At 37.8% G+C, this 27,536-nt stretch overlaps 1 long non-coding RNA gene across 2 annotated transcripts in view; it reads right to left on the minus strand.

The window, feature by feature from the left end:
• LOC142975307 (uncharacterized) overlaps nt 1-27,536 on the minus strand; it is a 51,443-nt gene that overhangs the window by 23,232 nt on the left and 675 nt on the right. Inside the window, exon 1 of one of the 2 annotated variants that reach the window (XR_012959605.1) lies at nt 6,831-6,962. The exons of the other annotated variant lie outside the window; for it this stretch is intronic. This is a non-coding gene — a long non-coding RNA (uncharacterized LOC142975307). Of the gene's footprint in view, nt 1-6,830; nt 6,963-27,536 lie in introns of those variants that run through there. 2 annotated transcript variants of the gene reach the window in all.

The following is a 27,536-nucleotide window of genomic DNA, read 5'->3' on the forward strand; positions in this document are numbered from 1 at the left end:
TTTGGAAACCGCTCTTGGAGCTGTGGAATCAATCGATTTTGTAAGACTTCTTTGTTCTGATCCTGTCTCATCATGCCATTTACCACGTACAGACGTCTAGTACCCTTGCAACTGATGACTGACCAAATCATAACTTTTGTAGGATGCTTTACAGTCTGTAGGACACAGTCAGGATAAAACTTTTCTCCATGACGACGCCGCACAAATTGAGTTTTGGTTTGTAAAATTTCAAATGTACTTTCATCACTAAAGCAGACCTGAAAACAATAGAAAAAAAATAACATAAACATCAAGAGTAGCACATACTCTTGCTTAATTTCATAGAGAATTATAAAAAGTACCACTTCTGATGAAATAATAACATCCTACCGATCTCCAGAAGTCCACATCTTTATCACACCACTGTTTGGCCCATTTCAGTCGCTTTGCCTTCATTGCAGCTGTTAACTTGGGTTTCCTGGCAGGGCGGCAGGCCTTAAAACCTAAATCATTCAATTTCCTTCTAACACTGCGCTCAGAAGTATTGACATTAGCTTCTTAGAGTTGCGATGTTATTAGTTTCGTGGTGGCAAATCGGTTTTCCAGGCATATTTTCTTTAAACATCTTTCTGACCTTCGAGTTAAAATAGGATTTCTGCCGCATCTCTTCTTTCGTTTGGGGCTCAATTCCTCCCCTGACTCAATTTCCTTCTTTATGCGACGTACACTAGCTTCAGAAATCTTCAGTCTTCGTGATATTTCTCGGTTTGAGAATATGTTAGCATCCACGAAGGCCTTTACTTCAGCTCTTTTACGTGGTGAAAAATCGCCTTTTTTACCCATGTTGAAATGCTTTTATCGATTATTTAAACTGTGCACCGAAATAAACAAATAACTGCATAGCTTAAAACTACGAAACAAATAACACAGCGCATAAAGTCACAAAAATATATCCGCAACTCAAAAACGCGCGCAAACGCGACTAGAACAGGTTTGGACTTACTTACGTTCGTTTTTCTAAAGTTGAACAAAGTATTGCCATACCTTAAAATTAATACAAATACGAAGTATAAAACAAATCTCTTTAATAAACTAACTATTTTATTTATGTGAAAATACAAAAATACTACATAAAAACTAGTATATAATACTAATCATTCAAAAAACTACAGTGCGTCTAATAATTTGGCCAGGGGCGGTACATCCCTACTTTCACTATCTATTATACGTCAAAAGCGCTTATGTCAAGCACTATTTCTTCCTAAAAATTACGATTCCTCTGCTGTCGCGAATCGTATGCTTGTTCAGCATGGGCATAAAATTTCCTACCAGTGTAAAATTTCATTAATAAAATCCTTAACAATAAATCTACAATATTCTATACAAAACTGAAGCATTACATCGCCCATACCACAACACCTACAATTAACATAAATATGAGTGCATATGACAGCGCGGGGGGCGACAGGGGGACAACCACCCCGTCCCCCCGTCCCCCCCACGCCGTGTATAATTACACCCTCCCGCTGCACTCGCCAGACATTCCTCATAACGGCCGGGTATTATTGACAATGCGCCACTAGCGCCACCTGCCCGTGAAGGCTAAGATTAACATTGGTTATGGGCGAACTATTAATCGTTTGTTTAATCTGTGGCCGGCGGGCCGTGAAATTAATTATAGTAATTATATTTGTGGTTCGTATCGGTACCGCTCGGGCTCTCGCTGGTCGGTGGTGTACTGGTGCGGACTGGTTAGCTAAACTTTGTAAATAGCGGGCTACATTTATTGTGGTAGAAGAGTTCGCTAATAAGATGCACTTTGAATTGATAAACGCAAAGTTGGGTGAACATAGTGTAGCCATTCCACAGTTCATAGGTATAAGTATGATGATTAAGAGATAAATTAAGCTAAAACTACTGTCTCTACAATGGGTATGTGCATGTCCAGTATTTTGAGTATCCAAAGTTTGACACTATTTTAAATTAGATAGGAAATGTGTAATGTAATAAACTAATTCAATCAACATTGAAATTAAAGTTCATTCATCCCTAAAATGTTGTTAAATCCACGTGTTATGATAACACATTCATAGAGGACGACCCTCGCCCTTAAAACTAACTCTAAAAAGGCGAGTACACTCCATTATGTGATTTAAAAATGATATTCAAAATCGCTATTAGGGCCAAAACGAGCGTGCCCACTATTCTATTACCGACCCTTGGCGGAATAAATTCCATCGAAGCACAATAATAATAAAAAAATGTCGAGAGCTTGTCGCGTGCAAAAGACGTGCGGTCACGCGGTCCTGTCCCCCCCCCCTGCCTGCCCCCCGTCCCTCCGCGCCTGTCCCGCACTCCCCCGCGTCTCCCCTGCCTCACCCCCGCGTCCTCCTCACCGCTGCGCACCCTCACAGCCACCCCCGCACGAATATAATATGCATTATGCGAAATCCGTAACTCTTATGTCGGGTCCGGAGAATACCTTAAACAGGCACTTTCACATTACACTTTCAACTTTATACCTCCTTCATAGAGTTGAAATTTATTCCAGCAAGTGTGGTTGTTAAGTCGTTTGGTCAAGGCATCGGTGTGCGGTTTCCTTAGGGCGGGCGAGGCCTGCACTCTCCAGATAACGCCGGGTATTAATCATAGTATTATCGGGCGGCGGCGGCGTCTTTGTTATGACACCGCGTTATTGCAGTTTTTTCTCTATCTACCCTCGAGGAGCCGATAAACGCTTGGAGAGTGAATTTTCCGGGACAGATGTTTTAGCAATCCGGGAGATAGGCATAACGACGCTATCAAACAATGAGTGTTATGAGTGTGACGTCACATGCGCGGGGTCAACTCCACTGCTCACCGTTATTAAGTCATAAAATATCAAAACCTTATAAAGTAGCGTATGAATATTGAAGATACTGTAATAGAATTGCTTTTCGAATATCTTTTCGATCATCTTATTTCATTTCAAATGTCCCTGCTTAATAAAAGCAGTAATTTTGAATTGACAACAATTCTGAAAGTTACCCAAACGACTACTGCATCTGAAATGCGAATAAACTAAATCCAAAAGTAGTCTCTTCTCTTGACTAAGAGCTGTATTTTAGTCATTCATAAATACATGACCAGGACCGGTCCTATTGGCGCTCGATGGGGGAGGCCTTCGTCCAGCAGTGGAAGATTCCCGGCTGAGATGATGATGATGATGATAAATACATACACTCAATCACACTCACTCACAACTCGACCTAAGCCTTCCAACGTAACCTAATATTCTTTCAACAATTTTTCGCAGTAATAACTATTATACTAAAACTAGGTTTCCATGAATTCTGTTTTAGACTTGGTTACCAATAAGTATTGGACAGCTTATACGACTCTCATTCATAAGCTGTAAAACTAACGAATAATATAATTTCTCATCCTAAAGCTCTATCCCTGGTATCATATAAAACGTAACCGAAAAAAAACTGTTGCATATTGTATCATATTTCTTAAAGTTAACCATATTCTTATCATTCATGTGTGTCCATTAACCGAAAAAACTGTTGCATGTATACCATATTTCATAAAAAACCGCCTCTTCACAGTGACGTGAAAATTTTCCAACATTTAACTGCAACAATGGTTCATCGTTCAGTGCGCGAGTCAGTGGGTTCGACTCCCGATAGTGGCAGTTGCTTCAATAGAGGATGACTGGCTCCAGCGAGGCTGACTATCAGGGATGTTAAACAATTTGTGTGTGATTAATGATCAGTGTAGCGGAGGAACTGACGGCACCCCGAGGGAACTGTAACTGTGGAAGATTTCACGGATGATGCTTAATATATGTTTAAAGAAGGCAGATGACAAAATGAGACCGATTTTTAGGATATCTAAAGGATATGGAACTTTTTGAAAGTGTTTCAAATTTGAATAATTGAAATTAAATTAAATATTTAACTATATTCCTCAGTTTATGACTGCAATAAGTAATCAGGTTTTGCCGGTAGAAAAATCTGTTATCAACAAATCTACTGCTTTATACCTTTGCAATGTAGCTGTAGCTAAAACGATCTACATTTTCATAAGACTTGCTTTGTCTTTGTTTAATTACATATTCCTTCTTATGCCTCTACTAGGATGATATTCACGAGTTTACACGAATTAAAACACAGTAGGTAGTAATCCTCGAAATAGACAGGCAAAGCTGATAACTTTTCCAACATTTGTATCAAAATACATTATCATTCTCAAACGCTACCTAAACGTTTAACGCAATAACCCTCACACATACACACAAGCAGTTAACACACACATCATGTACGTGTGTGTCTGTGTGTGTGCGCACTGGGATCATTTTTCACGTTTCATGAAGCGACGGGCACTGGATTAAAATACATTTCGCTAGTCGCCGGTGATGGATGGCCTGGGAGGGAAAGGGTTGCTGCTCCCTCCCTCACCCTCCCAGCCTCTCCACGGAGGAGGGTACGTGTATGAATGGGTAATTTTATTGATCGTTTGCAGGCAAATGAGAGTTTTGCTGCCGAATAAATAGGTAAGTTTTATCGTGTTATGAACAAAGCATGTATTATGTTTATAGGAGTCATTAATATTGAAGGCCTAATATTCAAGATATGTAGATGTAGATGTAGTTTCGAGTCACAAATTACTCGTATTATGATCGTGAATTACTTAACACTATTAATGTTACGAGTATCGCGCAGCCATTTTCACATACTGTCTTTAACTAAACACACGCCAGATGTGATTTGACCAAAAATAAAAGAGATATGATCGTTTTACTTTTCAAACGGTCGTCCGAAAAGCTTCAAAGATATTTCAATGGTTATCACAAAAGAATCATATCGTGTTGTTTGATAAGCAATAAATTAAACGATTCACCAAAGTGTTGATAGAACTCGTAAATAAAACAGTATTGTATTGTAACGTTACGCCGCCCAATAAGGAAAAACTCGTCACTTAAATCCGACTTGGCGACAAAACGATACCCATTACATTTACCGACATTTACTGACATTTACCAACATTTACCAACATTTACCGTTCTAAATGTCTATGCTTCTCGTCTGAAATCAACACCGTAGTAACCAGAAACGAGTAGGAACTAAAATGATTTCAGACAAACATAGCAAAGTGAAGGCAAATACGAGAAAAACTGTCATATTTGCGTTGTATCGTGTTTTGGGAAAAAACCTCCGCTGACGTTTCCGATGTTCGACTAACAAAACTAACATTACACACACGACGATGTTTATTCACTGTGCCTTCAGAATGTTGTACCTTTTTGACAAATCACTTTTATTTTCTTCTTTCATGTGAAGGCTTATAATGTCATTTGATAGCTCCTATGCTCCTGGCTTTCTATGATCAAAATGTTCAAGATATTTGACATTTTCTTTAAGCTGTTCATTATAACTTTTAATGACAGTAAACTAATATTCTATCGCCAAAGACAAGTATACTATAGTTTAGTAGCCCAGTTTATGCGCTTAGCATTTTTTTTATTGTAATACCTACAGTTATTAAGAACTCAAACCTGCATCAAACCTACGTTAGTCTATGTTTAAGTATCAAAAACCGTGAAATATTCCCAGTGCGTGAAGTTGTCTCAGTGTGTCGGTCTATGGCCGGATATTTCATTTCCTACATGAACCGCACACCGCACACACATCGCCACGTATCGCCACACGTTAATGACGCAATTATCAGATATCTACACGATCCGCGCAAATATTAGCTACACTAATACAACCACCTTTTGACAGCCTGCCACTATGTCACTATGAGCTAGAACTAAGTTATTAATAAAGAAGTGAGGTTAAATTATCATTAAATCTTATCTATTCTAATATTATAAACAGGAAACATTTGTATGTAAGTATGTTTGTTGCTCTTTCACGCAAAACTACTCAACGGGATTAATGAAATTTTGTACGCATATGGTTTATAACCTAGATTAACAGGGATAACTTTTTACCCCGGTAAATGTATTCATGCGGACGAACTTGTGGGCAGAAGCTTTTTGACATAAATTTTATTACATTACAGCTCTACTAATACTTTCAACTAGTGAATACCTAATACGATCTAAAAGATATTTCCAAATATAAGTTGTTTTAACTTGGTTTTAATTCAGAGTACCTACAACTCTGTACCCTTGTTCAGATCTTGCCGTAGAAATCTTATACTTAAGTTCAAATATTGTAAAGTAGAGCTAAAAAATATAATAATATAAACTCTTTATTGTCCACAGTAAAAATACAATAAATAAAAATAGAGAAACCTTAAATATAAATAACATACTGATGAACAATCGGCGGCCTTATCGCACAAGGCAATCTCTTCCAGGCAACCATGGGATGGAGAGAGAAGTGTAGATGTAGAAAAGGGGCAATCAAAAAATTTTAATTTTAACTTTGCTACCAGTAACATCTATCAACATAGCTTTATTACCAACATGTTCCCATATAGTACAGTGTGTGCGTCATAGTGATAATGATGGCAACTCGATACCGTGTCCGTTACATTAGCTGATCGAGGTGTCACCACGTCGCGCGCTGTTTGTGGACGCACCTTTATGTGCACCACATAATACATAGGTTTTAACCTGATTAATATTGGCACAGTACGGACAGCTACTAATATATTTACACTATTAACCGTACAACAACGCGAGATAGTGGTATAGACTATAAACGAAAGTAAAGCTCAGTTTATCAAACCTATCTATCGCACGCAAAATAAATAAAACAATTTGCGTAGCATCACGTGCTTCTAACCCCAGTATTCATAATACAATTGTCATTACTATCGGTTCCGCTGAATTTTAAATAGCAAGCGTTGCATACCCCAAAAAACTACTTCATACAAATTGATACAAAACTCCAGATAATTGACAGAAGATCTTTTGATTCCGCCAAGTCGTTATATCCTCGCGCCAAACACTAAATTCACTGAACAATGAACACGCGCGATCATAAATCACCGGTGACAAATACAGCCAGGTGCGACTCACACATCAGTTTTAAAACTATTTTATAACACTCCAAAATATTTTACAGCAAAAAATGTGTTAAATCCGCACGTCGCGTGGCACAACACTAACTTAAAAAACAGCTGCAGCCCAAAAGGGTTGACTGCAAAAGGGTTACAACCCTAAAGAATAACCCCTTATTTTTTAGGGCCGCGTGTGTCAAATCGCGACGTTAAAAGAGCCCTTTGTATGCAAAGCGCCAATAAAAAGCTTTGGCGCGTGCATGCGCGGTTTGATTTTAAACTGATTTGAATATAGAACATTTACATACATGTCGCGGAGGCTCGTGATTGGCTGAGGTGTGCGGTACGCCTGCGCACTGCCGGCACTCGCGGCCTGTTTAAAGTGTCAACTGGATGGCGAGCCGTTTGATTCGCTGACGCAATATGATATGACGTACAGATATTTGCATATGTAGATATCGGCGTGGAAACTCGCCCTCTTTACATTGTACAGCGCTTAGATGCTTACCCCGCGGTATAAGGGGACCCCTTAATATTACAGCACTTTAGAGTTTGAATAGAATGTACTTTTGACAATAGGTTTACGGGATTAAAAAAAATTTCTAGTCTAATTCTAGCAGTGTTAGTTAGTGTTAGTTCTAGCAACGCCGAGTCATATAAAATTGCTCATAAATCAAAAGCTTGTCAATACAAATTTACGTTTTGACCCTCTATTGTAAGGGTACTTGCTTTAATCATATTTAAGTAAAGTTGCAAATTATAAACTTCTGATAAGTAATTTCTATATTACTACCCTTAGCCAAGTAGCAAATCCAAACTTACCTACAACTACCCATATAAAATAAAATAAAATGAAGAATTTTCATTATAAATGAAACGTGATGTAGTTAGTCGTCGCTGGCGGCATACAAGGCAGCTTGTAGGAACTATACACTCATTAGGGGAGCGCGCCCTTTGTGCCGCACAATCACGGCCGCCAGGGGGAGCCATTATCGAATTGTTTAAAATAACGAGGGACCTCTCGTTTGTGTTGCCAGTTAGTGAGATCTGTGTGAACACATATATTATAACTAAACGTGACTGTGTGACACTTTTTGGGAAAACGGAAGACTTACACTTGAACAAAGTCGTGGGCTTTTAGTTAACTCTATTTTCCTATGGTAGCATAAAATATGATGGTGTGTTGCTGTTGCCAAAGTAGAAATTCAGTGAGAGTTTATAGCATAGACCATGCAAAAGCACGGTCGTCAAATATCCACAAGAAAATTAGGTAAGATTTGCATAAACATAACACAACACAACAAACAAAGTTACTCCACATGTTTTTTTTTTAATACCACAAGAGAAGAGGAGTGGAGGGAAGTTATTACTTCCATATCTATTTTCATGAAAATCTTTCGTGACCAATAACAAGACTTAAAGTCAAATTGCTTCTAGACTAACCACCTTATTTACTTTAAACCCAACTCTCATTACGAACTAAAACATTACCATCAAGATCCAAAACAAAAACAAAACACAACCAAAATTAAAAAGAGCCCAATTATCTATCAGAGAACAAAGGAACGTGATTGACAAAACACACAATGGCAATTAAATAATCCCAATCAATGGTGAGTACCACCTGTTCCTGAGGCTTGGATTCCGTCCCGACATAAAGGAATACCAGTGGCCTCCACACACATCGTTACGGACCCTGTTTACACGCTCCACGGGTCACAAAAAAACGCTCCATTTGGTAATTAAATTGTGCCCCCGAGGTAGTGCAAACTTGAAGAGCAAACATCGCCGGTACGTCGTATGAAATGTTGTTACTTCACCAAATTGCTTGTCAGAGGTATACCCGATGTACCCCCGCTATACCCGCTATACCCGCTACGGCTACTGTACCCAGTTGTTACACTAATGTGTTCTGTAATGATATTGTTGATGTCTTTTATGTATTTTGTCTTTCCTGTTATTTTTAACTTACAGGAATTCAGGCGGTTTCGAAGCTCATTAATGTTTTTTTTTCCCTTTGTTATTTACTTCCAAATTACTGTAACTTTTCCCAATTTATGTATTACTTAATTAACTTATTATAATTTTAAATCACGCAAGCAATATACAGTGATATAATAGAGTAGGTACAAAAATCTACAAGATATTGAAAACAACAGTCAATTGACGGCTCATTGAACTTCAAAAGTCGATAAAATCATGAAAATCCTTAAGAAACGGTAAAGTTTTGATCCGTTTTGATAATTCAAACTTTTAGCCTTTCATTACGTCGGCAACTTGCATTATTATTAATAAAAGTAACATAAAATGCAAGCAAACAACGGAACTTGGCCAACATAATAAAAACTTAAAGGCAAAATGATTAAACTCATAACGCGACGCTAGGAACGAACGTAAAACCACGTCTAATAGAAATGCCGAGTTAAATTTTATTCGAGAGTAAACAGCACGGCGTTATTAGAGGGATATACGAGCGACGCCGGGTGACATGTGACAGCTATTGTTGGCACGATACACAAATATACTAAATGCACAGTTTTGCGATTAAGAATAGTAGGGGAGTGTTTAAAATTTTGTTCAATTTATCCATTGTGGGATAGTACGTTTTGTTAAAGACATTTAAAGTACAGCATTGCATTTTGTAGAAGTGATATTAAAAATTACTGATATTTTATAGGTAGTGTAGAAATATTGCGTTAAAGGCTAAATGCGATTAATACCTTCCTTGGCACAAAATTGGTCAGAAATACACGTGTTTTATAGCTTCATTACTTTCTACAAGGGGTACTAAAGACATACAATCTACTTTACTCGTAAGTGCATCTATTAGTAGCCACAATAAGAAATATTGCAATACAAAATCCAAAATATGAATGTTATATTGTAGCGTCTCTCAATGCAACGACACAAAGACATTCTGTCTTTTGTCCACGATGCGCTGAATAGAACATTTTAAATCCATTGAAAATGTTACAAAAGTACTTTTAAGAGATTTCTGTATCATTTTTAAAATGATTCGTGCATATTTCACATGTAAGTATGTTGCAAAGATTAAACTACATTATTTTGTGGGTGTTCAATCGAAAAACAAAAAGGTCAATGTTTCACGCAACAAGCGTCGGTTGTCGGTCGTCGCTGCACGTCGTAACAGATGGCTTAAATAGGCTATTGGCATTTACAACATGTCACCCTAAACACTCCTTTAACGAAGAATTTAAACATACGTATGTTACAAATGTCGTTCGTATCAGACATTTATGAGAACTAATTTCGCTGTCTCCGTAGACAGCAAGTTAAAACGCTCACAGTCGTTGAGTAATAACAGCGGATAGCGGCGAGCGATACTAAGTACGTGTCAATTGATAGCGAGCCGATGTCTGCGGAGAAATTGTACCTCCTTTCTTTGTCCTTGACCGCTAAAGGTTGCAGTTCATAGACATGACGCCGTTCCTTCCCAGCGCTAAGGTTCATTATCGCCGATAAAACTCGTGTACAGTTACGGGGTTAAATTATCATTAATTAGGAGAAAGTAGGAGGCGATGCGGCCCACGCAAAAAAAACACCGTGAAAGTAAATTGTGTCCATTGTTAGCACGTAAAGGGCACCGGACATGTTGCGGACCGACGGCACTTACGCGTGCTTTACATTCATTATACGCAACGCAACTCTAATTCAGACGCATTGGCAATGCTTCATGCTGTCAGAAACCGCCTTGATTTTGATTTAATTTGTTGATAGTGAACGATTAAATTGCAAATGTTGGAAGCATTCCGTGCAATTCATCATAGAGCGGCGGTCGCGTGTGTGGGAGCGTCGGTAATGTTGGCAGCTTTCTAGCGAGGCCCCGCCCGCGCCGACGCCTCGGTGTTGTTTTACACCAATAACTAACACTTTACACGGCTAAGTACCAACACGCATCCATCGTCACTACTCACTACGCTCAGCCTACGGCATAATGAAGCAGAACAATGCTACAACTTTATACTACGCGTTCAATAACGTCTCTATTATATTCATAACTACTGAAGCATGTACTTTTAGTACCTACTTCTGGTATGCAACAATCGTGATTTATTAAGTCAAAATGGTAGATTGTAAAGGATGATAAGAAAACAATAAAAATTATAGGATTATCTTGGAATTCAGTCATGTAAGAAATAGACAAAGTAAAGCGACCTCGTGCGATTGACAAGTAGCATGACCAGCGTTATCACGACAATCAGAATGACAGTTAGCACACTGCGTGAAGTATAATCCTGAAGGGGGCGTTACAACAGTCGAGCGACATTTCAGAATGTGCGGACAAACTAGCAATTAAATAAAATTATACAAATCGGTGTCATGGCCGCGTTACGTTAACAATTAAACATCGTTAACTAGCAATTAAGGGAAACATCACAATCGGACGTTTAATTAGATAATGCTGTGATGTTTTTCCCGTCATCGCGTAACAAGAGTGGAGCCGTGGAGCAGCGGACTCGACCTCCACTTCCACAAATGTTATAATTAAAAGTTCTTATTCACGGATATTTAGTTTTTCAACAAATTCCTAGCAGTTTTGTTGTCGTTAACATTCCAACTGATTCGTCAGACATTTTTATGATACACTAATGAGCAAAATAAACAGTACTAATTAGTATTTGCATCCTGCATAACTTAGATTTTCCAGAAAGTGATTTTCCTTCTAATTCTAAGCATTACTCGTCGCTACTTTGTTGTATGCAGTTGATGATTAGTATTCTTCTTGGATTTATTAAAGAACGGTGAATACGGTGCATAAATTAACTATTTCTATTATTTATTAACTGTGATGAAATCATTAATAATTAAATCTTTGAAGCGTGATAAAAAATATGCTCGTGGTTGTTATTTTATGGTATGAAATGCAAATGATGCTAGACACTAAGTCATGTTCAACTGTACCAATTGCATCTTAAAATATGCAAAACACCAATCTGCATAATCTTGATTATGCAAAATAAAACAAAGCGAGTCGCTACAAGCGCTGATTCCTCGCCAATTTGTGTGGAACATTCCGACATGGAACAAACACTCTACCGAGCGGCTCATCTTATGATCGTGCCGCATAATCACTAGAAAAATTTGCCTCCGCGATCAATTTGCGCCCATTACCGACGGGTCAGAGTTCGACGCCTGACGATCCTAATATGTACACTTTTAAAATTAACCTCCCACTGTAAAAGATACCTTGTAAATTAACAATAAGATTCAAATTGGTGTTTCTTATTCAATGCTCTCATCAATAAAACTGATCTGAATGTTGAATAAATATGAGTTTTATTGTGAGGTATGTTAGGTAGGTTTTGGCGTGGTGTCGGTGTTTTCTTTGATAGTGGTGATACAAGGCGAATTCGGCGGCGCTTGGGTATAAGTATGCTAATTCAGGCAATTGGGCTGTGCGCGGATGCCGGCATACTGATGCGGAGCCACGGCGGGGGTCACACGCGACACGCCGGGACCACGTTCAGCCTCAATGTCAACGCTCAATTGTGTCTGTTTATGTGCCTTACAGTTACTGTTGATAGTACGAAGTATTTCGAACTATACTTTGTCGTGCAGTATCTATTATTGCTCACTTAAATGATTAAGAATCATTACTAGTAATCTATTTTTGATACGCAAAGCTTGCATTCTCATCTGCAAAGTCAGTCCTAAGATATATTGAGCTAAAATATTCTTTGCAATAAAATTATAAACGTAATATCTATCACTAATATTGAATTTGTTATTAGTAGTATTGGAGCATACAGGGAGGTCATTATAGATAGTTGGTAAAGAAAAAGACTTCTTCTGATAAATCACATAAGAGCCCTTTTACAGGCAAAAATACACTAAAAACCATTGTAGCAATTCGGCTGTTTAGGTTAATTTCATCTATGTCACGTTTTCGACAAATTATTTTCCTGCCAAAGATGAACTAACACTTTATCTCTTAGATAGCCCATGTAAGAAAGTCTGGTAAGTAATAGGCCCGGAAAAAACCCTATGGACTTTACCAGGATCAGAAAGCGGTTATTCTGTAAACAGCGTTAATTGCTTAATAGTGCGCGCCTATTTAGTCTATTAGGAACTGTATAAGGATGTAACGACATCTCCGTCATGAATAATCCAAGAGTATATGATAGGGACTAGGAGTTTAAAAAGTGATTGACTACATATTACTTTTGAAAAGTGGTAAACTTAGTGCAAATAATTACGAGGAAAAACATAGTCTAATGAAAATATGACATGATGTAAGTATTCAGATTTTCTCATTTGCTACGTAGCCGACATATTCGTATAAGCAGAAATAGGCTAAACATCGGAGCTGGTGATCACAATCCAGCAGCGGTGCATGAGTTTTTTGTGAGTGTTCGTCATCAGAAGTAGTCTAACTCGCTCCGGGTCGGAATGCGGCCCGCTACAGTTTTGTTGCGTTCCGATCGCTTTGTACCGTTAAATTTGAATCCGCGAGCGGCGCGGGCGCGGGGCAATCTGCGGCGGCCGGTATGCGCATGCGCGTTGTCGCCGACTGATGGATGACAGGTGACGGCGGCGCCGCAAAGGACCAGGGCCGCTCCACACGAATAAATATAACCTAGAACCCACCGAGAATGTTACATGAGTGTTGTAATTAAGCTCATCTCTCATTCCTCGTTGATCTACTACCACTATTCACTTATTAGCCCCACTTCAAAGTCGGCGACACGTAATGACTGCGTTAATGGTAAGCAATAGAATTTTATGGAGTTATGCCGTTGAGCAGTGTTGCTCTTTACGAGCGTCAAAGCACCTATATAATTGTAATAATTGACCTCAAATATCACCAATGTTCTCAACTTCTCACAGCTGGCTTCAAGAAATTTACTTAATTTGCTTAGATTCCCAGTCGAATGCAAACGCAGCACAATAATTGCAACTGAGGTACTTTGTGTTAGTTACGATAGGCAAACCTAAGATAACTTACTCGATGCCAGGCTACCAGATTTTTTCAACAATAGTTAACCGTATTAGATGGTCCTAGAAGCATGGGTCAGCCCTGATACCGGGAGAGCTCATTAGAGATTCGCGGTGCGCGTTCAGTTCAGGCTTGCGGTGGCGGCGCGGCGGCGCGGGCGCAGTAGCTGCGCGGCTCTCCGCGGCACAAAGCGCGCCGCCCGCAGCCCGCCGCATCACACACACCGCCACGCTTAGCGTAATACCGGCCCGCACTTGCCAAATGATCAATCATTAGTATGGTAAGCATTACATGACTGCAATTATCTCCTACTATCGATGCTTCGACGCGCTCTTTACTTCACAGATTGAGACAACGCATATTAAAATATACTCAAAAGGTTAAGTTTGAGAATAGCGGGCAATAATACTGCCTTAGTGATAGGCAAGAAATTGTAACAATGTGTCTAAAGATTACATTAACACCAGCCGATGCTAGTTAAAGTCGAAGATTGTCAAAACAACTCAATACAAACAGGCTACTAGATTTGAGCACGCTTAATGTGCAAACTGCGTGCGAAGACCATCTTAGATCTAGGAAATTCCTCTAATATAGATACTCTATTATCATTTTAACGATATGAACTAAAAAAAGCCGTAAGTCTGAAGAATTATAGGATAGAAGAATCAAAGGTTTGTTTCCGGTCTAAAGGTATGAATGTATGTTAATGTGTGGAATTGTTGCATGACGCTTCTTATGCTTCAAAGACCAGGCAGAAGCACGTATACTGTAATATAAGCCTTTTGCCCTCTTAGGAGATTATAAGAGTGATATACATACATATTCGTCTCTAAGACAAACGGTCGAAAGCAAACCAAAACTTAAGTATAAATCTGTAGGTTATCACTAGCTCTATCTGTAAAAGAAAACATTAAGATGCATGCATGTCTAATAGTTTTAAAAGCATACAAACCTGCACTTGACTAACGTGAAGAAATTGAAAGTCTAAACACTATATTATTCCGGGCAACGGCACTAGCAGTGGAATCATAAGTTATTTATTACTATTCGTATGTTTTACAGTGGTATTTATTAAACATCGAGAATATTACAGGCAATAAAACTGAATGCTAAACTAATGGAACCTATGCTGAATACTCAGAGTTATAGACAGACAGATATTAATGTGATTAAACGATGAGCCCGTGATTTTATCGCCAATACCATGTAATGTCTGTAATTAAAACCGTGGAATAAAACGCATAAGGTCATGAAATAAACTAGCGTAGCTTTGAGCGGCCGCCACAGCGCGTGGGGGGGGAGTGCGCGGGTATTCTGAGAAACTGCGCGTGCGCATCTCAACGATCATAAATCGCGGAGAGGAATTTGGATATAGATGGACTAAGAACGTAACTTGTTGCGGACTCATTATCACTTTTCATTACTCGATAATGCTTAAATATTTTCTTTTTCTTAAAGGGCGGACACGTGTTTCTAGACGTATTATGTTTATATATTTTTTTGTTTACCTGAATTTGAATCTAGGAGTTTTTATTGAGAAGATTTACTATTATCAAGGCCCATAGACACATAACAATTTTTGATAAACGGTACAATTAATGTAGAGTTCTTATTGGGTAGAGTAGAGATTATTATCTGTTTGGCAAAAGAAAATCAATCACATCTATTAATATTTTATGACATCGAATAAAAATACCAAATCTCAATAATTTTTGTCAATCCGTCTCTCAATTAGTTATCTAAAAGGATAATTTCACACAAATCAAATCATACAGCATCTCCTAATGAATGTAAAACATATGTAATCGCGCACGTTACGTGTTATGTCCGCGTGCGAGTCATGCACAGAGTTTAATTGTGTTTAATAGTAATTAAAGCTATGGTTTATGTGCGCCGCACGACACCGGCACGACTACGACACGATCACGCGACTAACAACTACTAATAACTATGCATGCATGCGTATGCGCACGGATTTTAACGAAACATACGTATTACTCTAAATCGATTGTTGTTTTTCATAAATTATTTATCAGTGCATTCTGCAAAAAACTATGATGTTCATAAATATTTGTAAGATTCTGTGAACATTTTAATAAATCTTTTTCCAAAGGTATTTATCCTACTTCGTGGAAAAATGTTTACAATGTACGAACTTGAATTAAGCAACGCCAACATTGTTTTAAGTAATGAGTTCAATTTTTTCTCAGATGTAATGTATGGAGGATCTGTCAACAGTTATTCGCCAAATAAAGTTGTCCGAGAATGGAAAAATCGGCGCAGAAAGACAGAAAGTGATAATTTATTACAACAAAATATGAAATCGTGTTGATCATAAAGAAAAACAAACAATTTGGAGCACAGCGGCCGAGCGGATCAGCGGACAATGTACAAATGATCGTGTCTCACACTACATATATTCCGTCGTTACAAAAACAAAATCAATATCAGTGTGCACGGCACAAGTATTCGGAAGCCCCGACATGTTTATCTATGAGCTCAGCGGGGCCGGCGGGACCGCCCGGGCGCTCCGGCGGCCGCTCCGCCGACCGCGGACCCCCGCTGACACACAATATGCTAATAATTGCCTCATAAAAACTACTGATATTTCACTTGAAACGCATTACACGAATATGGTAGAAGAACCAAATAAGCTATCATTGCCATTGTACCTTCAAGTACCACCGTGAAGTAAGACGAGCTCACGGATGCTGTAAAAAGATGTTGAATAAAGAAACGTGATTGAGACGAAGCAGGACGTGATTGCAATAGTTTATACTAGATAACTAGACACACGACATACACAACGCGTTCATTAACTATTAATTTCAAGCAACCTAGCGGAAATGCGTTTTGAAATTAAAATTAGCTCGTTATCAAAGCCTGCATAACTTACAAACATTTTGAACTAAATAGATTCATGATTTGCACTCTTCTTCAAATATGTATCTATATAAGTATGTATTTTGAAGTATAAAAGTAAGTTTATTAGGTATTTGTTTACAATTATAGTATTATAGTACAAGATCTGCTTAGTTTGGAATCTAATGACCGAGTGTGAGTTGTCCAAAAAGATTTATTTTTTATTTACTTATTTATTGAAGGTGAACCAATATGCCTATTGTACAATCATAAGCTACTTAATAATGCTACTTTTACCAATATTGAAGTTACAAACTAATAATTTCTACTCAGCATACGTTTCCTTCTCGTATTTGAATCTCAAGTTGAGTCATCTCAATATTCAATATATTTGGGAGTGCGCATAAATCGATAGTGCGTTGTCAACGCGTCGGTAGGCAAAGTCTCCCCTTCAGCAACAGTTGAGCAGTGCGCTGTTCGTACGTGCAATAAAAGAACAATGCCGTGAATGTTAAGTTACCCTCGCGAGACGTGAGGTCAAGCGCGCCAGCAGGGACCTCACCCTCTCAAATGTTCACCGTCCATATCTTAACACTGGGCGTATGCTGATCGACATCGCTCCTTCGTTTTATTAAGGTACATGGAAATTTCACGGCTCATTTCGTTTCTATTATGTAATAATTTCTACATTTTTTGGAATCTAACTAACTAGACATTAAAAATACTAACTACTAAAAAGCGATCAAATTGAATTTTGCTTTTAAATAATCATTAAATATTTAATTCATGAGGTAGGTATGAGTATTCGAAATAACAATAGTAAGAAGTACAGTTAACGTTTCAGTGTAAACCGCGGGTATTCGTAACAAATCGATTTATCGAATCGAATTGCTGAACGAATATCGCAAAAACATTATAACCAAAAAATACAATTGAGTTATAAAATAAATAGATTAATAAAACTCGTAGTTTAAAATACCACTGCTATTGAATGAGTATACAAAGTTGCTGTAGAGATACTTCTTGCGATATGTTTCGAAATTATTCCGTTTTTTGATCCTCCTTACATAGTGAATAGTGGCAAACTTAAATCCAAACATGCATAAAACATATCATACGCTTATCTGGCGTGTATGGCGATGTGTGGCGGTATATGACGGTATAGAGCGGGAACACGCGCGGGTGAGATAAGTCGCATCAATTTTTTCGGCCGCCGCTCAAAATCCCTCGACGACGGAGCCTCGCAGCTAAAATATTCCCCAGTTTATGCGTTGAATAATAAGGCCCTTACCACGGACCACGCTAACCGCAACAATCAAATGAAAATATATAACTACAGTTTTTGTTCCTCTCAGATAGTGTTTTAGAAATACTTTGTACAGTTATATGACTTACAACGTTAATGTATTATGATTACACAGAATTGAAGAAAATAATATTAAATCTACGCTAATTTAATTTTGCAGTTGGCAAAGAAGGAAATGGAAATATCTCTCCAGTTATTCGTATTTATTACTGACCATCATAATAATTCTGACACGATCACATAAAATTTAACACGTCTACTAGCGATCACAGCACATTGGTAAGTGCTTGTTTAATATAACTTCTATTACCATACGTGTTCAAACACAAAAAATTAATACAATTACGTCAAGTCCAAAAGAAACGTGTTATCGCAATCGGCTCCTGAGTTGTTCACAAAAACTGTGCACAAGAAGCGTTGGCAAAAAAGCGCGGTTGTGTCTCCGCGACAAAAACCCTCGGCGCGACTCCACGCCATGTTTATTGTATGAGTCGCTGAATTTCAAGTGTTTTTTCAGCTTTAATGGATTGCGTGCCGCCTCCACCCCTATGGACCACATAAAAAATGATGCCTAAAATAACTCACGCTTAAGGAACTCCCGGTAAAACAGAGACTAACTCGAATAAACATTAAATCAGTTCAAACAACACGGTGACTTGCGCTTACTTAATGTGATTACCACACTTGATTTTAACGTACAAAAAACCGTGCAAATAAATTACCTACATAAAAAGCAAATCAAATCACATTAGTCAAGGAATTCGTGACTGAAATTACTCGCTGCCAAAAAATGTAGAGCACTCGACATATCGAGGAGGGCCATATTTTTCATTAATCAGTTCTCAAAATACGTTATGTAGGTAGGGCATCGTGAGCAAACATACAAAACGGCGTATACATATACATACGTATATTAGATAAGCGATATATTCCGGTCGGTTAAGCGCGCCCAGTCACGGTTGAAATATTAATCATGGCCGCCGTTTCAGGCCCCGGGAAGGCGGGAAATTTCATAAAGAAACTATATGTTAATGGAATAAATTGATTGCCCTCAGTGCACAGTCATGTCGAGTCAGATAGTCACCGGCTCCACTGGCTCCACGTCAAACGCCAGATAAAAAATGTATCTGTTTGTGTGGCTATAAAAGAGATCGGTGGCTAAAATATACAACATATAAATCAGCAATAAAACTTATTTATAATAAACGAACGCACTTGGCAGTCTCGTGGTGGCAAGCACTTTTACTTATAAAAAATCTGTATATTGATAGCGGCTATATAAACAATGAAATTTTACAGAGAAAACATGGTTGGGTAATTTTTCAGCCTTTTAAGTACTCATTTATCATTTTGACGTAAAAGCAAAACAGATTTACACATTTTTTTATGTAAAATATTACTCCGGTTCAGTTATATAGACTCGTTACATATAAACTCGAACTCTTTGTGTAATACAAAATGATCTTAAATTTATCAGAGCAACCCGGTTCACACCGGATAAAAATGACAGACATACAATAAGTAGCAGTAGGTATTGTGAAGGTATTACAGTTTACCTAATGCACTACGACTAGTCCTTTGTATGAAGAGGTTTCACAAATAAGACTGTGTAAAAGTTTATTAGGCAAGTATTGGTGCAAAACTTGACTCCTTGAAACTCAGTCGCGAATGATTCATGATATCGTAACTAGCGTATTAGTAAGATATTAGTAAATATGATCGTGCTAATGGCAATATCGAGTCGCAGGAGACAAAGAGTGTTGATTACCGTTCATCCATCACTCAGTATCGAGCACTCCTCTCACTCACAACACAACCCTTTTACTGAGCGTCACTGAGTGCGTCTAACTGAAATCAATCATTCATCATTATCTATATATTGGCAGGAAATAACGATTGGCTGGTAAACTGATACACTCTGAAAATCAGAGATTCTCATTTAGAAGTTATATTACACTGTAGCTTAGTGCAAAAGCATTTTAGTCTTGTAGTATAATACCTTTAGTCCTAGAATAATACGGAATAATTAGAATTCGGTTGATATTGGTACTTTCCTAAAATCAAATGATTTTTTTATACGAATATAAAGGAAAAAGTAATGAAATTGCAACCAGTTCGGAAGATACAATACCTACTGCACGATCCATTAATTTTGTTTGGGGTACCCCAATTATTATTGGTAGCTGCATAATTTTTGTAACAATTATTTATTATTAACATTTACATAGCTTCAAGATATAGTTGACAAGTCTAATTTATAATACATAGATATATCATAATATGGGTACGAAATCAAATTATACAAATGTGTACAATCAGGATGAAATAGTCAGTAGTTTTGTGATAATAACAGAAAACAAACAAGACAACAAACACATAAAGGTTATCTTATAAGTTTATAGGTAAGTATAAAGAGATGTATTATAAACGTTTTACGAAGCCTAATTTCCGTGGAACATGGTCCGACATAACATCGTTTATGTCTTTCGTTATTGTGTACTAAGCAAAATATTATAACGCAGTACTAATGCTATACGCCGCCGTGAAAAAACAATAAAATGTTTAAGTACAACACGCGTCGCGTCCGCCGTCACTATAACCTATAACAACTGGACAATATCCCATACGATTTATAATGTATCTCTTTTATTACCATAGGGTGGAGGTGATCCGACCAGTCGAAAATGTTTTATTATTTGAAAGACATCGTTTTGTTTTTCTTTATTTGCGATGTTTTGTTAGCGACGTCAGATAAAGAGCCTGTCATAATATTGTTTTATACCGTGTGTATTCTCTGCTATTCTCTCTAACCTATCAGAATCGTGTAATATAATTTTGACCGATCATTTTTGCGTCATAAAACTGAAGAATCAGAATAGTATAGACGTCTAGACTGTTTCGATAAACAATATAAGCACACATTCAAATGTCCGTTATAAGTAACAGCCCGTGTAAAAAGATTAAAATTACTCTAAAACCTGTACTAACAAATAGTCTCGTTCGAAGCGTCAGAGTTTACGAGCTTTAAATGATTAGCGCGTGTTCTAATAAGAGTGTCACATGTCGCAATAATATATGTTTGTTTTGCGACGTTTCGCGTAATGACCAGTGTCGGTTACAGCCGGTTTATGTGCCTACAACATGTAGCCGTAATAGTAAAATGATCTTAATACAGCATAAACCGCACATTACTCCGCCAAGTTACGTCCAGCTGCGATAATTCGACATCATATTGCACTTACTAAACATTTTAATTGCCATCATACTGTAATCTAACACGTTATGGATATGGCTTGGATTGAAAGCAATTAAATAATCATAAAAGAGCCAGTGCGTCAGAGATTTCCTTTTAGTACCTACTGACTTTTTCACTTAATCAAACATTTTTATTCAATTATCTAGTTATAAGAACAATTAACGAGGAAACTACAGTTTTAAAACCCTGGAGGTAATTGTCTGGTAACCTTTATTTTAATTTAACAAAAACTATCGTTGGTAGAATTAATCACTGACAATTTTTTTTACCTTATTTCCTGATCCCGCTGTCTAAATAGGAAATGGATAAGAAACCATTCTTACTATTTTACATTCATTTATTATATTATTTATCATTATAATGTGACCACCTGTCATGGTTCACAATAGATATTGTACAATCACAGTGCACTGTGTATAAAACTCAGTTATGGAAGGCGGTCGCAGTTTTAAACCGTGCAATCCCCTCATTGTTACCAAAAATATTTTTTTCTTCACACTCAGATCACGCACCCCCGCGTGTGGGTCTATTAAGATACAGTGCAGCAGCTTAAAAACTATAATAAATTGGAGACCTCATTATGAGAAGCTTTTTAAGGTTCAAATAAGTTCAAAAATACAGAAAATCTCAGGGAATACACATATAGCACTTCTCGAAGAATTAAAGATACCGGTAAAACAATAAGTTTTATGTTAATAATTAATTATAAACCACGTAACTATTCAACTTGAACGCACCCTTCTTCCAGTTAGAAATGAAAGTTTATAGTATTTTGTGGTACTACTATAATTTTACTGCAAAAAACACATCATAAAAAGTTTTATTACTTTAATGTAAATTGACCAATAAATGTTATTACTCGTTGGAGTTTATTTTTTGTTTACAACAAAAGCTTTCAAATTGTGCAAACTATAAGCAGCGAGGGCGGGGGTGATGTGAAAATTTAAACTGAATCCCCATTGCTAATGGTGCAACTGCACAGGATAATCGCCTCGGTTCCCACTGTGTATTCAATACGCAGCCTGTTGTAGACTTTATTACAATAACATTAAAGATTTCCTTAACAGCACGTTTAATACTGCGGCAGAAAAAATATTCCTTATTCGACAAAAGTAGCTAGCTTTGTGCTTACATCAACTTCACACAAGTAATGGTCACTTGGAATATCGGCCCCATTGTTAGTTTAACTTACACGATATTTTTTATGCCAACGTGGGATTTTTGTCGAGTCGGCTTAAAGAAAGTACCTACAGGATAAGGCGTGACGAACTCGTCAAATAAAGCGGGAGGAAATACATTTTATGTATTAAGATTAGGTAAGAATACTTCTAATAGAATATCTCACATGAATAAAACGAATAAAGGTGAATAGAGTGAAATGTGTTTCAATCACAACACAAATCCCACTTGATGCGTACACATAATGGAGGGAATTTTAAGAATGTTAAACACAAAACAGTAACACGATCCCTTATTCCCAACGCCCAACATCGGCGCACACCTCCGCAAATCGTAATCCTCTTAGAAAACATTTCCAATTTAAAAAGAATTCCTCTTATCCCTCTGAGGAGGGCACGCGTAAAAAATAAAAGGAAAAACTGTGTGACACGCACTACACGCGACGGTAGATATATAACACGGTTTTTCACTGGGCCCCTCGATTCCTTACAGGTCGCTTCTTCCGTCGAGAAAGCATCTATTGAAACTCCACTCAGGCCGTGTTAGCTATCTATTTAGTATAAAAAGGGTCGAGAATTTTTCGAGATCCTTTTTTTATCCGGAGGTGGGCTCCCACCCTCCGCCGCCGCCCCGCGCTGCCCGCTCGTTCAACCTAACTGCTTCGAATATACTTCTATTACGTATGCAGTGTTCCGCATACGATCCTCTTTACGTCTGCGAACGCTTTATGATACTTCAAAATATAAAGTTGAGTTTAAATAAGCGTCCTCAAATGTTTCGTAAAATGCATGAACGATAATAAATTCAACAAGAGCAATTTGTGATTTGTGTATCCCCCTGGCCGGCCCCGACCCCGGCGCGGGCCGGTCCCTCGTTGCGCCTCCAGCATCAGTTCAAATATTTAAAGGGCGGCTGAATTTGATTCCATCCGTTTGGATCGCCTCTAGAACGGTCCGCAATTGGATCACACAAGCGGTTACTACGCGCCCGTCTCCCTGAGCTACGAGTTATTTCACTAAAATCAACTTATCCAAGCAAATTTGATTTCAATAGCCCTAAGTAAACTTAAATTCGTATCAAAGGGCCCTAAGTGGATGCTCTTTAGAAACGTCTCTAAAGTAATGTACAATCAATTGATTTGAGTAGCCCCGTATTTTGAGTAAAAATCTTATTGACAATAATTATTCTAATAACTACTAACCGCTCCTAACCTTAAAAGTTCAAAATTAAGACTTCACGAAACATCTAGCTATAGCTATTATACTATCAGTTCAGTCAACGCAAGAGATATGATCCTTTACAACCGCTTAATGTTCTTAAGTATTTGGATGTAGTTATTCTGAAAAAATGGAATCGGTTTTACGTCAATCCCAGAATAAGAAATACGAAATATACGTCTTGTACATACAATCCACATAAGACGGGCGGCGGCGCGCCTGGGGATCGGTTAACCCACGTTACACGACGCTCGTCCCCGGCGGAGGATTCCGACTTTCCACAAAGAAAATAGCAATCAAAATTTGATTTACCGCCACCCGCGGCCATACATCAAACCGCTCTAATCCGCGGAAAGAGAGAAAGCCTAAAATCTAAGGGGATCCGACGTCGCTGTCGAATTGAAAATCCTAGCGGCACGAGCCGCCTTTAATATTTATGACCAAGTAAAAAATACGCACAGGCCTATGAATAAATATGTGAGTTGTGTCGGTGGTGGCGTGGAGCCCGCAGAGGGTGCTGGGGTGCGTAAATAACTCAGGAAGTAGAACCGATCTGCGCACATACCCATGATACATATAAATCGAACTTTTTCTACTTCATTTGCGTTTAATGCATATCATTACCATACTTTCATTTTTGTTATGCACAAATCACGAGAATTTTCAAGCTCGACAAAAGATGTCGTGTTTGTACCAAATAACACGGCTACTCTCGAGACGAAACTTTTCATCTTTTTGTGCATTCTGGTAGTATTTAATATATCTAGACTAGACAGACACTGTTGTTCAACAGTTATAAAACTCAACAGTCTTTATATGTAGATAGTTATGGTGGTATCAGTAGAAATAGGGGAGCGTTTTTATACTACCATCGTAACTTATAGAAACAATAAAATTACGAGCTATTATCACCAGCCAATCCATTACATTTGACTGCATTACGTTTCGTAGATTCTAATTCGCGAATAACTTTAATATGAGTTGGATAAAAGCTTATTCAGTTACTGTTAAATTGATAAAAGCTTATTCAGTTACTGTTATTAAAATTGTTTGTTTAGTTAGCAAATAACCATGACAGGGATAAGAATAACGCACAATATATTATTATCATTTAGGAACGTTTAGCACCATATCATATGCACAAATTCTGCCTTGACGTTTTAACCCATATTCTGGAATTCGTGTTCCATAAAACATAATGTGTATGAATAGGTAATCGAAGTTTCTCGTGATGCTATCAAATCTGAACGAATTATTCATTTTGTGAGACGCCCGCCCTCCACCTCGCTTACCCTATCCCACGGTGCCGCGGCCCATCGCGTGTATTTCATTGCAAAATATGTATAATATAGTACGCGCCCCGTTCAATATTCAGTGGCATATAAAAACTTATCGAACTTTATGAGCGGCCTCTAAATTTCCCAAACACGAATACATAAACTTATCATGAAGTTTATTACTCCAAATAAATAGAAAGCGGCTGAGGCTTGAGCTTATGTAAATTGACATTCTTCATTTGATTAGATGGGTAAGCTTTTATCCAACTTTAACAAATTATAAACAAAATCCTGGGACTAGGGAGGCCCATCCCTCGGCCACCTGCTGTCCCAGTAACTAGTTAGATCGTATCGAGATATCGCAATAAAAAAATTACGCACAAGAAACAAAACTGGCATCCCCTATCGGCAATTTTGCATCGAGATCGATCGCCGGAGGGCAGAGCGCGGGAGGGACCGGTGAGCGATGTCGCATTAGGGAGTTTGCATGGGGTCACCGTAAGCCGTTTCCGATAAGGCCCCCCGGCGACGGAGTGTTTCGGACTTTCGGCATTTTCGGCTCAATACTCGCTTATCTGCGTGCCACACTCGCCTGCAATATACGTGAGCGGAATAATGCATTTGGCTGTCCACCTCTCACACACCAAATTGAAATAATTTTCCTATAATACATTATTGATTGCGACGTCCGTATGTATGGATGGGTGCAGTGCCGACATGAGCACATAAAGCAAAATACCTAGTTTAAGAACGAATAATAGATTTATGCCCGGTTTCTGAATACATTTAGCGGTAGTTTATCTATACAAATGCGTTTTTTTATATGAGTTTAAATGCTATTGAATAGATAAACTACCGCTGAATGTACCTCAGAAACCCGGTTTTAGTTGTATTTTTCGATGGTGAAATTCACTTTCTACAATTGTCTGGCCATCATCAGATTATACCAATTTAATAATTCATAATTAATAACAATCTATACATTTTCGTGTTGATGTTCAAATAGCTATGCCCATCTAGATTTCTAGCGCGGACTGGGGAAGTAGCAATATAGGTTCATAAAATAGTTATTCAGTCCAAGCAGCATACATATAACTGAATTAGTATTCATGTAAACTTAAAAATATTGCTCTACGACTCTACCTCAGAATACTACGATACTTTGATATGTCCGCGTACTTTCTAGAACCGAACATTTAAAACAGTTAATATTTCTTAAAACCACTTATGTATAAAATATATAAAAATAAGCGCCTATGTTAGGTATGATTAAAATAAAACTTCAAGATGAGATGAATTTTATTGATGAAATTGAAGTAAGAGAAGAATATAATAACTACTCAATCAAACATATAAACGAAAAAACAAAAAAAAACACCCATAGATCAGTAATTAAGAATTCGGAATCACACTTAGTTAAATCTCTGCCAAATTGCGGAACTGAAGTATTTTTTTATCGAGAAACGTCTTGAACATAAAAACGCGGTACCTGAGCCACCCCAGTCGATTAAGGTGGACAAAAACTTCACGCCACCATACCAAGATTGAGATCTCGCGAGAGCCACGATCGCTACTCTCTTCCACATGACAAATGTACGTTTCCCCACTTTTTACGCGGCGAGGGTGTCACGCAAAAAAATGTATGAGGAAATTTACCTAATGGCCGCGATTCTTTATACTCCATCGCCATTGTCGCACGGACAATGCTGTAATGGAGGGATGACGTGAGTGGACTCCTCACGACAACCGCCTTTATTCTTTTTTCATTTTATTTCAAATGTTCGTGCGCTACTTGTGAATATGACGCATTACTGAACTCTTGTTTCTATGCCTAAGATTTACTACGAACTGATGTTATACACCTTTAAATAGTTATTTTTAAGATAAAATCATAACCTTGCTACTGTGAGCATATTATCAATATTAATAACAGGTAGGTATTTTAACAGTGGCACTTTCATCAATTCATGTAGTCTTGCATTTTATGTTACATCATAATCATAACATATAGGCCCGGTTCATTTATGTGTTACAGTTGATTCAGCTACTTGCGCAATCCGCACGAGAAATCTAGATAGGCATACCTATTTGTACATCACCACGAAAACGTATAGATTATTATTAATTAGGTATGAATTATTAAATTGGTATAATCTGATGATGGCCAGACGATTGCAGAAAGTAAATTTCACCACCGAAAAATACAACGTAGTGTATTTAGAGACAGCTTTTAAGATATTAAGTATTTTTTTATGCATTAGATACTACTACTCTTCGGTAAATAAATGCGCGCGGTGATCAGTCGGTAAGGAATAATTAACAATAATAATTGTAAAATTAATCTTATTGATGGTTTAAAGGAGATGTCGTTTTAGCTAGCTGGGGTTATTGACTTTACCTCCTATAAAGTCATGCACTGTTAATTTGACTAACAGAAACGTAAATATTTGACTGGTAAAATAATATAATTGATTTGATTGATAAAAATGCATCTACTTACTAG

The sequence above is a fragment of the Anticarsia gemmatalis genome, chromosome 9, assembly GCF_050436995.1.
Source record: "Anticarsia gemmatalis isolate Benzon Research Colony breed Stoneville strain chromosome 9, ilAntGemm2 primary, whole genome shotgun sequence".
Taxonomy (NCBI): domain Eukaryota; kingdom Metazoa; phylum Arthropoda; class Insecta; order Lepidoptera; family Erebidae; genus Anticarsia; species Anticarsia gemmatalis.